Genomic DNA, 12286 nt, shown 5'->3' with positions numbered 1-12286 from the left:
AACTCATTATAAATCAATAAAACATATACAATATATAGAAAGCTCTTAAAATGATAGAAAGTAACTTAGTTCGTCGAAGAAAATGCAATAACAAACTCAACTTTACTCATATAATAAAGTAATATCGTTTCTCTAGGAGATTCTCTAACCGACAACTGCCACTATGAGCATACGTGGTGATACAACGTCTTGCCTTGCCGATGCTGTCATACTTTGTCGTCATATAGGATGTCTTAACTAAGTGGATCCACTAGTCTATTCTAAAAGCATCTTAAGAAGTCATCTAGAAACTATGATCCTTTACTACACATGATGGCTACATGGTTTATGGAGACGTGAGTTATCTAAACTCAAACTCATCCCCATATCAGTGCTCAATACTACTCCCAAATTATACTTAGCTCATCTGTTTGTAAAAACAAAACTCTTTCTTTGGTTTGAGATAATTACTCAAAAACTTTGCTTAAAAGCTCTTTTGGAAATCTTTATTTCCTTTCTTTCTCAAATGTGAAAACATTTTAACTCTTGGAAATACTTAGTTCCCATACAATTTTTTGAATAATGAACTTTACTCTTACTCTTTATTGAAAATTATCTTAAAGTCTATTTTGGAAATCTCAGTTTCCTTTATTGTTAAAATGTGAAAACATTTACTCTTTGGGAATACATAATACCGATATACTTTTTTAATGAGATGACTTTAATCTTTACTCTTTACTCAACTTAAAACATAAGTCTTAAAATCAAGTTAAAACATTTGTAAAAGACTTTTGAAAACATTATGAACTTCTCTTGAGTTGATTCTTAACTTCTAGACTTGAATCTTAACTGATCTTGACTTGACTCTTAACTTTCCTTAAATTGAATTATGGATTCAAGGATTGTGATTTGTTATAGGAAACGACATTTAGGAATGATTTTAGATAGCTAAACATGAGAACAATCATAAAATGACCGTCTTGGAACAAGTCTGCGATGCGAAGATGCTTGTAAAATTTAATTTTAAAATAGAGGAGTCTGCATCCTAACCGCGATGCAATGAAAATTTGGTTGCGCACTTGCATGCCAAAACACGCTTGACTTTTTCCTTCTCCGGTTTCTAACTCGAATTCTCCTAATTTTAATTCTTCTTCTTTATCCTTCTTTAGATTCAATCACCTGGTATATGTACACAATATTCTAACTCAAAACAGCTCTTAAGTCGACACGAATCAATCAAAAACTGATCAACAATTCAATCAACATCAAGAACTAAAGAAAATTTCAAGAACATTTGTCAAGAACACCATACTTTCAACTTTCTAGAAATGAATTTTGTTGAAGCATTGACTGATGTGTGGGTGAACAAACCCAACCCTATGAAATTCTCACATACCTCCTAAGGATCACCCCTTGACGAATTCCACGATCATAGCTCTGAATATTTGACGATTCTTGCTTCTTATCCTCTTTTCTCTTCTCTAAAAATCCTAACTCAATATTGTAAAGCATAAACTGAATCCTATCAGTTTATTCCTTCAAATAATTGCCCAAAAATTAATTAACTTAGTTGGGTATGGAAAATACCAAACTACCCTTTAAAAATTTGGATTGGACTTTCCTTATTCAATAGTCCAACTTCCAAAGGGCATATTTCACTTATACACACTCATCGCACAAAATCAGAGTCGTTAGAAAAATTATAGAAAGATCATTCCTATGATATCTAAAAATACACCTAACTAATCCTGAGTTAGGAGTTATGCCCGTTTCAAGTTTATCAAAAACTCACTCTTAACTTAACCTAAACAATTTTCCAGATTTTTATTCTTCCCAAAAATGACACTTTCTAATTCAAGCTCAATTAGCGAGATGTTGTTTATATATATATATATATATATATATATATATATATATATATATATATATATATATATATATATATATATATATATATATATATATATATATATATATTATACTATAATATAAGGGCCCTACACAATTTACGCCACTTAATATGGCCTCTACCCGTTAGGTTTCAGTAATACTTTAGTCTTTATTATTGCAAGTTAGTCTGATTTGTTTTTTTCGGTGTATGCATGTATCGCGTCAAATTATTGGAAAAGTCATATATTAATTTTGAAAGACTTTTCTTATTGGTTAAACAAAAAATTGAATTGTTAAAGACCAAAAACCCACAAATCGATAACCGATAGCAAATATCTTATTTGTTTAGTTATCTATTTAGCATATTTAGGACCACTAATCCCATAAACCAAATTGATAATGCTTAAAATTGAATCAAACCAATCGATACACACCCCTACTTAAAAACCTCCAAAAACGGGGAAAACATACATAACTTACTTCCAACCATATCAGAAACCGTGCCACACATCCCAACACACCACAAATACTATAATAAAGTTTTGAAAGGGGTAACCATAAAATCACGTAATAACACGCAAATGACCAATAGGATCACAACAACTAACAACTCCCAGCACGCAAGACCATGTGGCACCATGCTTTCAACACAGAATAAATGGTGAAAAATGTAAAGTATCATTGGTAAACCATTTAACAATGTTTGAAGACAAAATTTTCTTTGTTTATAATAGATCTATAAAGCAATGCATAAAATTTTCCACTATTTCAAAATCTAGTATAGTTGAGTGATTTTTGTAGATAAAAGTCTTATGTTGAATAATTTTATTGATATAAAACCAATCTCAATCACTTTGCTAGAAAAATTTTACAGTTCAATAACCTATTAAGATATCAACTCTTCAAAATTCTATTTTATGTATTCTTAATATTGATCATGGGCATATTTATATGCCTATAATGCTAAGTAAGCCCATATTTATGCCTAGTTTTTAGTCGTTAAGTTTACACCCGTAAATGAGCAAAGGAAGTTAAGTGTTGAAGAAATACACCTGTAAATGAGCAAAGGAAGCAATATGGAGATTTGAGACAAAAGGAATCAAGGAATACACTGAGGAAATACTAGGAATACTAGGTTGCATGATTCCTAGTAGAAGTTGCAACCCTGGATCTTTCCCACATCATTGTTTGAAACTTAAGAAGTTGAATCATAAGCGTTACACTTTAGTTTAAGTAAATCTAGTTAGTTGAATACTTTTACCAAATAAAAAAATTGTACTAAATTTAAGTGATGAGTTGGAGAAAATGATAGAGTTCAGTATTAAGTCCATGTGGGTATGATACGCGACTCTTTAACAAGAGCCACTTTATTGCTTGTACGATCACGTGCACTTGCGTGTGCGATTTGACTGCAACATGTTTTAGGCACCGCTGCCAGGGACTTTAGCTATTAGAAAATATTTGATTTATCTAGTTCTAAAGTTATACACAAGTGTTGACAACTTGATCTTAGAATTTCATTGTTGTAGGTTGCTTGATACTCCAAACTAGACAACGATCGAGAATTGTTGTGCCTCTCTTAGAACCTGGATGATTCATAAATAGAGAACTAAGGCAAGCAGAATATCCAATTCCTTTGGTCATTGGGGAATTACCATCTCCAATAGATAAAACTAAGGAAAGAGAATAGACACCTGAAACAATGGCAGTTAATGAGATGAGATTAGAGATGTGGAAATCCCATGACCCACCAAAGTGATGGCATGCATTCAAAAGCCTTAGGCTGGTGGGAGATTTGAACTGAAACAGAGTATGGTGCAAATATTGCACTCAAATGGGTAGTTACTAGTCTCTCACATGAGGATCCTACGTCTCACATTCAGAACATTTTTGAGATCAGTGATACGTACATTCCAACTGTAGGGAATAAAAATTATGTGAGGCTCACCTTATTCCCCTTTTGTCTGCTGGGGGAATAAAAAAGGTGGTTGAATTCAGAGCCCGGAAACTCAATTACCACTTGGAATGATCTAGCACAGAAATTTCTCATTAGATTTTTTCCATCTAGATATATAACTAAGTTGAGGAGTGACATTTTAAGCTTTACGCAGAAAGGTGGTGAGAACTTGTACCAAGCTTGGGACAGGTTCAAATAAATGTTGATAAGTTTCCCTCGTTATCATCAAGACAATAAGGTGCTAGTACATACCTTCGTTGAAGGTCTGGAGCCAAACACCAAGATTTTGCTTGATTTGGTTGCTGGTGAAAAAGATTTAGAGAAGACTTATGCAGAATTATACACCTTGCTTAATTCGATTTCTCAAGGGAACCCAGAGTCGAATGGGAGTGGTTTAAAACCGGTAGTTCAGAAAATTGCATGTGTACTAGAGATTGACGTTGTGACTATGCTAACTACACAAATCTCGGCATTCCTAAGATGATGAATACACATTTTAGACACATGGCCTTGGGACAACATACCGCTCAAGTTAATGCAGTTCGACAACCACCATCTTGGTGTGAGATATGCAGTGGAAGTGATCATAGTGCAAAGATACGTGATGCAAACCCCGACTTTGTAAATTTTATACGTAATGCTCAGAGAGAAGGAGTCCAACAAAACTATTGAAATTCGTACAACCCAAGTTGGCATAACCACCCAAACATTCTTGGGGGAAATCAAAATCAAGTCCAGGGACAGAATCAGTATAAACCTCAAGGTAATTCACAAGGGTACCAAGGACATATGCAGAAGGAACAACCTAAACCGCAATATAGGAATATGAGTGTTGAGGATATGTGAAGAAAATTATGGCATATCAAGCTCAGTTAACCGCAGAAGTGCAAAATAATCAGCTAGCTACTCAGACTCTAGAGAAATAATTTGGGCAGTTTGTTAGTGCTCAAAATTCTAGACAACAAGGAGGGTTATCTGTTAACACTGATCCAAACCCAAAACAGGTGAATAATATGAGTACTCGTAGTGGTCTACAATTGAAGGAACTAGATCCTTAGAAAAACACCATTGAAGCAGTAAGCAAAAAGAGAGTGAACAAAAAAGGGCTGATCCAAAAGAAAATGAAGCAATTGCACCCACTAAGAAGGTACAACCAACAGCAAGACCACCTCTTCCATTTCCTCAAAAGTTCAAGAAACAAAAGGAGGATGAATGATTCGGTAAGTTTCTATCTTTGCTGAAACAAATTCATATTTACTAGCCTTTAGTAGATGTTTTGCTGGGTATACCTAGGTATGCAAAGTATATTAAGGATATTCTGGCAAATAAAAGGAGGCAGACAGAATATGAGAGAGTTGAACTTACTAAAGAGTCCAAATCAAGGATTCAAAACAGGTACTCATTAAATTGTAGATCTGGAAACTTTACGGTGCAGATTACAATAGTTCAGAGTATTCATGCCCGAGAGTTGTGTGATTTGGGAGAAAGCATAAAGTGATTCCAACCTCACAGTACAAGAAAGTGGGGTTGGGTAGTCCGAAAATAACCACCATAGTTTTACAATTGGGTGATAGATATGTAGCCAAACCTGAAGGGGTGGTGAAAGATGTGTTAGTGTAGATGGGATCTCTAATTTTCCCAGTGGGCTTGTGGTGCTGAACTTTAATCTTAATCTGGAGGTCTCATTCACCTTAGGCTGACGATTCTTAGCCACAGGGAGTGCTATGATAGATGTAGCAGCTGGGCAACTCACTATGAGAGCTCATTATAAAGTGGAGGTTTTGGATATGTACAAAGCATTGAAGATGCCATCGATATATAAAGAGTTTCGTGCTATTACTGTGATAGATATAGAGTAGAAGCTAAGTACATAGTGGCTAAGGATCCTCTGGAGCAAGTGTTGAGAGGTGATGACATCTATGAAGATGATAAGGCATATGAAATTGTGCAATTTTTAGCTGTATAATTAGTAGCAACTACTGGAGAGACATAAGATCCATTAAACAGGGTGTTAGGACCTCCACGTAATCCCTCCATGGAGAGAACTCCTAAGCTAGAGTTGAAAGAGCTTCCGGCCCATCTCAGGTATGCATTTTTTAGTAAAGAAAACACTTCACCGGTTATTTTGTCTATAGAATTATCTAAGAAACGGGTTGAAGCAGCATTATTGATTCTCACGAAGAGAAAAGCGCCACTAGGTTGGAAAATGTCATATCTCCATGGTATAAGCTCAGCTCTCTGTATGCACAAGATATACATGAAGGAAGGAGTTAAGTCAAATGCATAGTATCAACAAAGATTGAATCCTTTGATGAAGGATGCATTCATAAAGGAAGTGAATAAGTGGCTCGATGCAGGGATAGTGTACCAAATATCGGAGAGTAAATGGGTGAGTCTAGTGAATTGTGTGCTTAAGAAAGAGGGGATGACGATAAATGATAAGAATTAATTGGTTCCCACAAGAACACTAAATGGTTGGAAGATATTCATGGATTATAGGAAACTAAATGAAGCCACCAGAAAGGACCATTATCCGGTGCCCTTCATTGACCAGATGTTAGATAGGTTGGCTAGTTAGGAGTATTACTGATTTCTTGATGGGTATTCAGGGTATAATCAGATTGTTATTGCACCCGAGGATCAAGAGAAGACAACATTCACATATCCATATGGCATTTATGCATTTAAACGTATGCCATTTGGGTTGTGAAATTCCCCAACTACTTTTTTGATATGCATGATGGCACTCTTCCATGATATGGCGGAAGACTATATAGAAGTTTTTATGGTTGAAATTTCGGTTTATCCTGAGTCTTTTGAAGTATGCTTAATCAATCTTAATAAAGTGCTTGCAAGGTGTGAGGAAACAAACTTGGTATTAAATTGGGAAAAGTGCCATTTCTTACTTAGAAAAGGAATTGTGTTGGGTCATAAGGTATCCAAGAGTAAGCTTGTCACATCCGGGGAGCGCCACTTAGAAGTAACATGGTGTACTTGACCTCTCGGAGGTCTTACACAAGCTCATATTTATCATTCACCGAAATGACATATTATATTTAATGAAAATTTAAAACTTTTCATAGCACCTAATATGCTAGAAACTTTACTTCATATACATATAAAAAACATAAGTCGTAATACATTGTTAGACCCTAAGTATCTTTTCCATATTAGACTCAGCAACTTTGGAGTACATTAGGGACACGACCCATAAGACATAAACATAAGTACAATATTTAAGACATTACAGTAAACCATAACATAGGAAATTGTTGGACTTAAGGATTCCTTTCCTTGATCTTGGGAATCACATATCAAGATCCTAAATCATAGACATCCTTTAAGCATCCATAACATACATTTTGTGTAAAAAATAGAGAAGAAAGGGATTAGTAAAAGAATGCACTAAGTATGACAACCATGCAAAAACATGCATTCAGAAGGGACATTTTCTTGAAATCATACTTCATTCCTTTTTTAATAAATTTTTATAAAACCTTTAAACAATAGCATTACAATCAAAGGCCAAACATCATAGAAAATCACATATAGAATTTAAGTCATAAATGGGGTCACTTTACAGTGAGCTCAGTTCCTTTAACAGTGAACTATTTTTCCCTTTTATTCATTAACGTCCCAAATAACCCTCTAATGATACTTGGTGCAATGCATCACCTTAAGGCCACAATAAAGCATACACACAATCTATACAAGGCAACACATACCATCATAGAAGTATAGTACAACATAGACATAGTTAAGTCAAGACCTTCATCATATAGTCAACAAAATCAACATCATGCATTAAGACTCATATCATGCACAGCTTCATAACAAGTAGACAAATACTACAATGTCATGCATAAGGAACACATACATAGTGACATGCATTAGAACACCTTAATAGAAGTTCTTAAGGAGCTACTAGTGCAATGTCTAGATGGGTTCATTACTTCCACCTACCCTAGGTAACCTCCCTTAAGTCTTTCTAGTTAGGGTCCTAGGCATTTACTTCCTTTTTTCCATTTTAAATTAGGGAAACTATAATCTTAACCAACATGCACCATGTGATGCTAAACATGGAATCCGGTGTCATAGAACCCCACACCGAAAGGAGGTGGTCGACCGGCCAAAGTAGATCCAAATGTGACATATCTTTCTAGGTGAAATCCACTAGCTAGTATCTTATGGTGGCAACATAGTTACGGAACTTGGAGGTACATGTGAAAAACCTCTTTATGCCAAGATTAGGCATTGTAGTCATTTACTTATGGAAACCCTATTTATTTCCATTGAGGCATTGTGGTTATCCACGTCATGAGACTTGTGGTGACCTACCTTCCTACCATAGTAAGGGACACACACTCATATTCAATTTCATTGGTGCTAAGCTAAGTTCCTTAATTGAAAACCTTTATTATATTTTTACTTTATAAAACATAGGTTTAGGAGAGTCATCCCCTTATATGCTTAACTCATAGGTCATAGATGAAAGTTAATCAACGAAATTATGTAAAGAATCCCTTCACATGAACATAGCATATGTAAAGCATCATCTAGTTTAGGGTACACATGAACACACCATTCAAGGCCCCTCTCTTGACTAGGTCTTCATACATGTGTGTGTGTATACATATATTGAGCAAACCTTTCACATCACGCATTACGACACACATTTTCATACATACATATACAAACCAAAACTAGAACTATCTTATCAAGGTACACATGTGCAATGCATAGGAAAAATCCCATACCCTTGCCCATACTAGTACACCTACAAAGTCTTCCTAGCTGAGGAAACACATATCATGCTTTCATAAACATCATCTTAACATGCGTAGTAGTATACACTAGTTAATATGAGAACTACCTTACATCTAGACACCATGGCCTCTACTACTTGTAACATGCATGTAAAGTGAGTGCGTGTGTACATTGGTCAACATGATGAAATAACATATTGAGGTAGCCACCCTCTTAGACCATAATACTCTTTCAAGCATAAACAACTCAACACACAATGGCATAGGAGACAAGCCAACTTTATAATACACTTAAGACTGCTAACTTGTGCTATTCATGCATTCACATAGGGGCACATAGGTAAGGGATTATTAACCATTTTTAACTCATAAATGGAATCACCTATACTTTACCATAACATGTATATACACATGCTTACACAATAGCCATACAACCGAAATCACAACTAGAATAGGAAAGTAGGCATAAGCTTCACATAGTATCATCATAAGCACATGTTAATATATTCATATATTTGCCTTCATGGCCATGTTAAACACATATATCGATTTACAATAAAGTAAAAACCTCCACCATAAGTCGACCATATGACACAATTCCATACAAGGATTCATCAACATTACTATAAAGAAATAGAGAAGTAGAAGAGGAGAGGGATTCTTACCAAACCTTTAGCCTTTGGTCATCATTGACCATTACTACAACTTCATCAATAAATCAAACATAATAAGTATGTTAAGGTACCATAATCACACACAAATTTAAACATAAGCTACTACAAGTCCATGCTACGACTAGTACAACATATCATTAACATGCTAGAATGTAAAAGGACATAGATCATCAACCAACTTCACTTGCCTGGATTATAGATCATATTTCATCAATAATATCAATCCAAGGCAGTAGCTAATCATACACATAGTCATATCAATCATGCTTAAAGCACTTCAACATCAAGCTACTATCACAGACATTAAACTATCAATTCAATGTAGAGTAGAGAGAATAGGCCATCTTATTAATTTTACCAAAGTATTAATCATCAATCATATTTTACCAATAAATTACATTCTAGGCAGTAGCTAACGTGATCGGAAATCAAGTATTATTCATACCTTATTCACCTTAGAATATAGATCACATCACCTACATAGCATTATCAAGTCATAGACTAAGAGAATATGATCGTCAATGATTTAAACCCGCAATTTATCCATAAAATAAACTAAAACAGTAGCTATAATCAACTCAATGTAATCAACGTCTTACAACAATTGACTTAAATCCAACCTTACAGTGAATACAAAGATCATAGTCTAGTTTTGTTCAAATCTTCATACATGGCTTCACATGGGTAATTCATCAATAATTCACCATAAATATACATACTAAATAGTATACAAAATCATATTAACATAATTGAATCACAAATCGACATGCATAAGATCAAGATCATAAAGCCATACATAGGCTAAAATCGAGTTTGTGAAAGATGCATGGGTTCATCATGCAATAGGGATTGAAAATCACGTCCAAATCAGTAGATAATAATAAATGTATTCATATTATGCTTTTGAAATCAATTTAATAAAGAACCCATGTCTAGAATGAAGAAGATGAACTTGATCATACTTTTTTTATAAAAAATTTTGAGATTCACTCTCTAGATGGAAGGATAACTAGAGATGAAGGATCACTATACCTTTATATACATTAAAATCTCTAAAACATGATGATTCATCCATGGAAATCCAAGCTCCAAGTTGTTCGTGAGCTTCTCCAACAATGGAGGTTCCAGAGAAAAAAGTTTTGGAGGTAAAAGTCTAATTTGGTGAATTGTATTGGGAGTGGGGTTAATCATGTTTTTACTCCCTTATATACACCCAAAAGTAGATAAATAAAACAGTTAGAATAATTTCAGGACGTGGGGTGAATTTCCCTTTCACTCCTTAAATAAAACAGATGCAGGCAACATCTTGCAGGCCACCATCGACGAAACCATCTTCTGGACGTTGGTCAGTCGATGGGCCGTGAATTGGCTTCCGTTTTTTGGTCCTTGGCCAAATTTTGGATTTATAACTTCATAATATAATTATTAATTGACTATAACTCACCTATGGTCTGTTGGTTGAAAAACTGGACGTCGTTTGGTCGGTCGATTGACACTGCCAAGGCAGTGTCTTGACCACGCTTGGGTCCTTCTTGTGGGGCCTTTTGTAAGGCCCTTTTGAAATTGTACCCGGATTTTTCCAAAGTAAATACAATACTTAAAAATTTTTAGACCTCCCACATGAGTTTCACCCAAATAAAACACCTGCAACTCATCAAAACAGGCTAGGCCCCATCAAGACACACGTTGAGCGCCTTAAGGGCTATCTTTCGAACGCCTTGGACGTTCTTGGTCGTTGGACCTCCAAACTTCTTAGAAGTTTTTATAACATCTTTAAAAATCATTATAAATAATTTTAATACTTAATATTCTCATGACATGCAGTCTATAAACACGCATGGACACATGAGGCACATAGGCGACTAGTCGACGATAGTTTTGGTCGTCCTTTGACGTTCGACTTCCAAATCCCTATAAACTTTACACACTGCTTCTACACCATATTAAAAGTCATTTTAGGACCTTATAACCTTAAGATAAAAATTTTAGACTCTAGAACCCGATCTCATTTTGAGGTCTTACAAGGGTGGAGGTGGATAAAGAAAAAGTAGAAGTGATTGAGAAGTTGCCACCCCCAATATCGGTGAAAGGAGTGAAAATATTTATTATCCATGTTGGTGTATATAGGAGGTTCATTAAGTACTTCTCTAAAATTTCTAGACCCATTTGCAGTTTATTATAAAAAAAAAAGATGAAATTCTTGTTTGATAAGAAATGCTTGGAGGTGTTTGAACTGTTGAAGAAGAAGTTAATTGAGGCCCCTATCCTCATTGCACCAAACTGGGAACTTCTATTTGAGATGATGTGTGATGCTAGTGATATTATTGTAGGAGCAGTTTTGGGGCAAAGGAAGAACAAGGTGTTTCACTCCATGTATTATGCGAGTAAAACAATACATGAAGCCCAGACAAATTACATTGTTACTGAAAAAGAGATGTTGGCCTTAGTGTATGCATTTGACAAATTCATGTCATATCTGGTAGGAACGAAAGTGATAGTCTATACTTATCATGCTACAATATGATATTTGTTTAACAAGAAGGATACCAATTTATACTGATCTGGTGGATCCTACTTCTTCAAAAGTTTGAAACGGAAATAAGAGATAGGAAGGGAACGGAAAAACAAATAGTTGATCATCTCTCCAGATTAGAGGAATCATCCCATGTGGTGAATGAAGGTCAAATTCATGACGATTTCCCTGATGAACAGCTTTTTACACTGGACATTGCACAGGTACCATGGTACGTTAATATTGTGAAATTTCTAGTGAGTATTTTATTTTCACCTGAGGCATCAACACACAGAAGCAAAGGTTGAGGTATGATGCTCGATTTTATACATGGGATGAGTCGTATTTGTTTAAGCAGGGTCCTATTCAAATGATGAGGAGGTGCATAGCTGAGCAGGAGGAACCACAAGTGTTGGAGAGCTGCCATGTCTCACCGTATGGTGGAGATCATGGGGGAGAAAGAACGACACATAAGGTATTGCATTATGGGTTCTTTTGGCCTACCTTT

The 12286-nt window shown here is 35.2% G+C and overlaps 1 non-coding gene across 1 annotated transcript; it reads right to left on the bottom strand.

Moving 5' to 3' along the window:
- Positions 1-3947: 3947 nt before the first annotated feature.
- On the bottom strand, positions 3948-4054 carry LOC112941012 (small nucleolar RNA R71). Its single transcript, XR_003245844.1, has one exon. It is a non-coding gene; the product is annotated as a small nucleolar RNA R71 (small nucleolar RNA).
- Positions 4055-12286: the final 8232 nt, after the last annotated feature.

Source organism: Solanum lycopersicum, chromosome 2, assembly GCF_036512215.1.
Source record: "Solanum lycopersicum chromosome 2, SLM_r2.1".
Taxonomy (NCBI): Eukaryota; Viridiplantae; Streptophyta; class Magnoliopsida; order Solanales; family Solanaceae; genus Solanum; species Solanum lycopersicum.
This window is presented reverse-complemented; position numbering and strand designations above follow the sequence as displayed.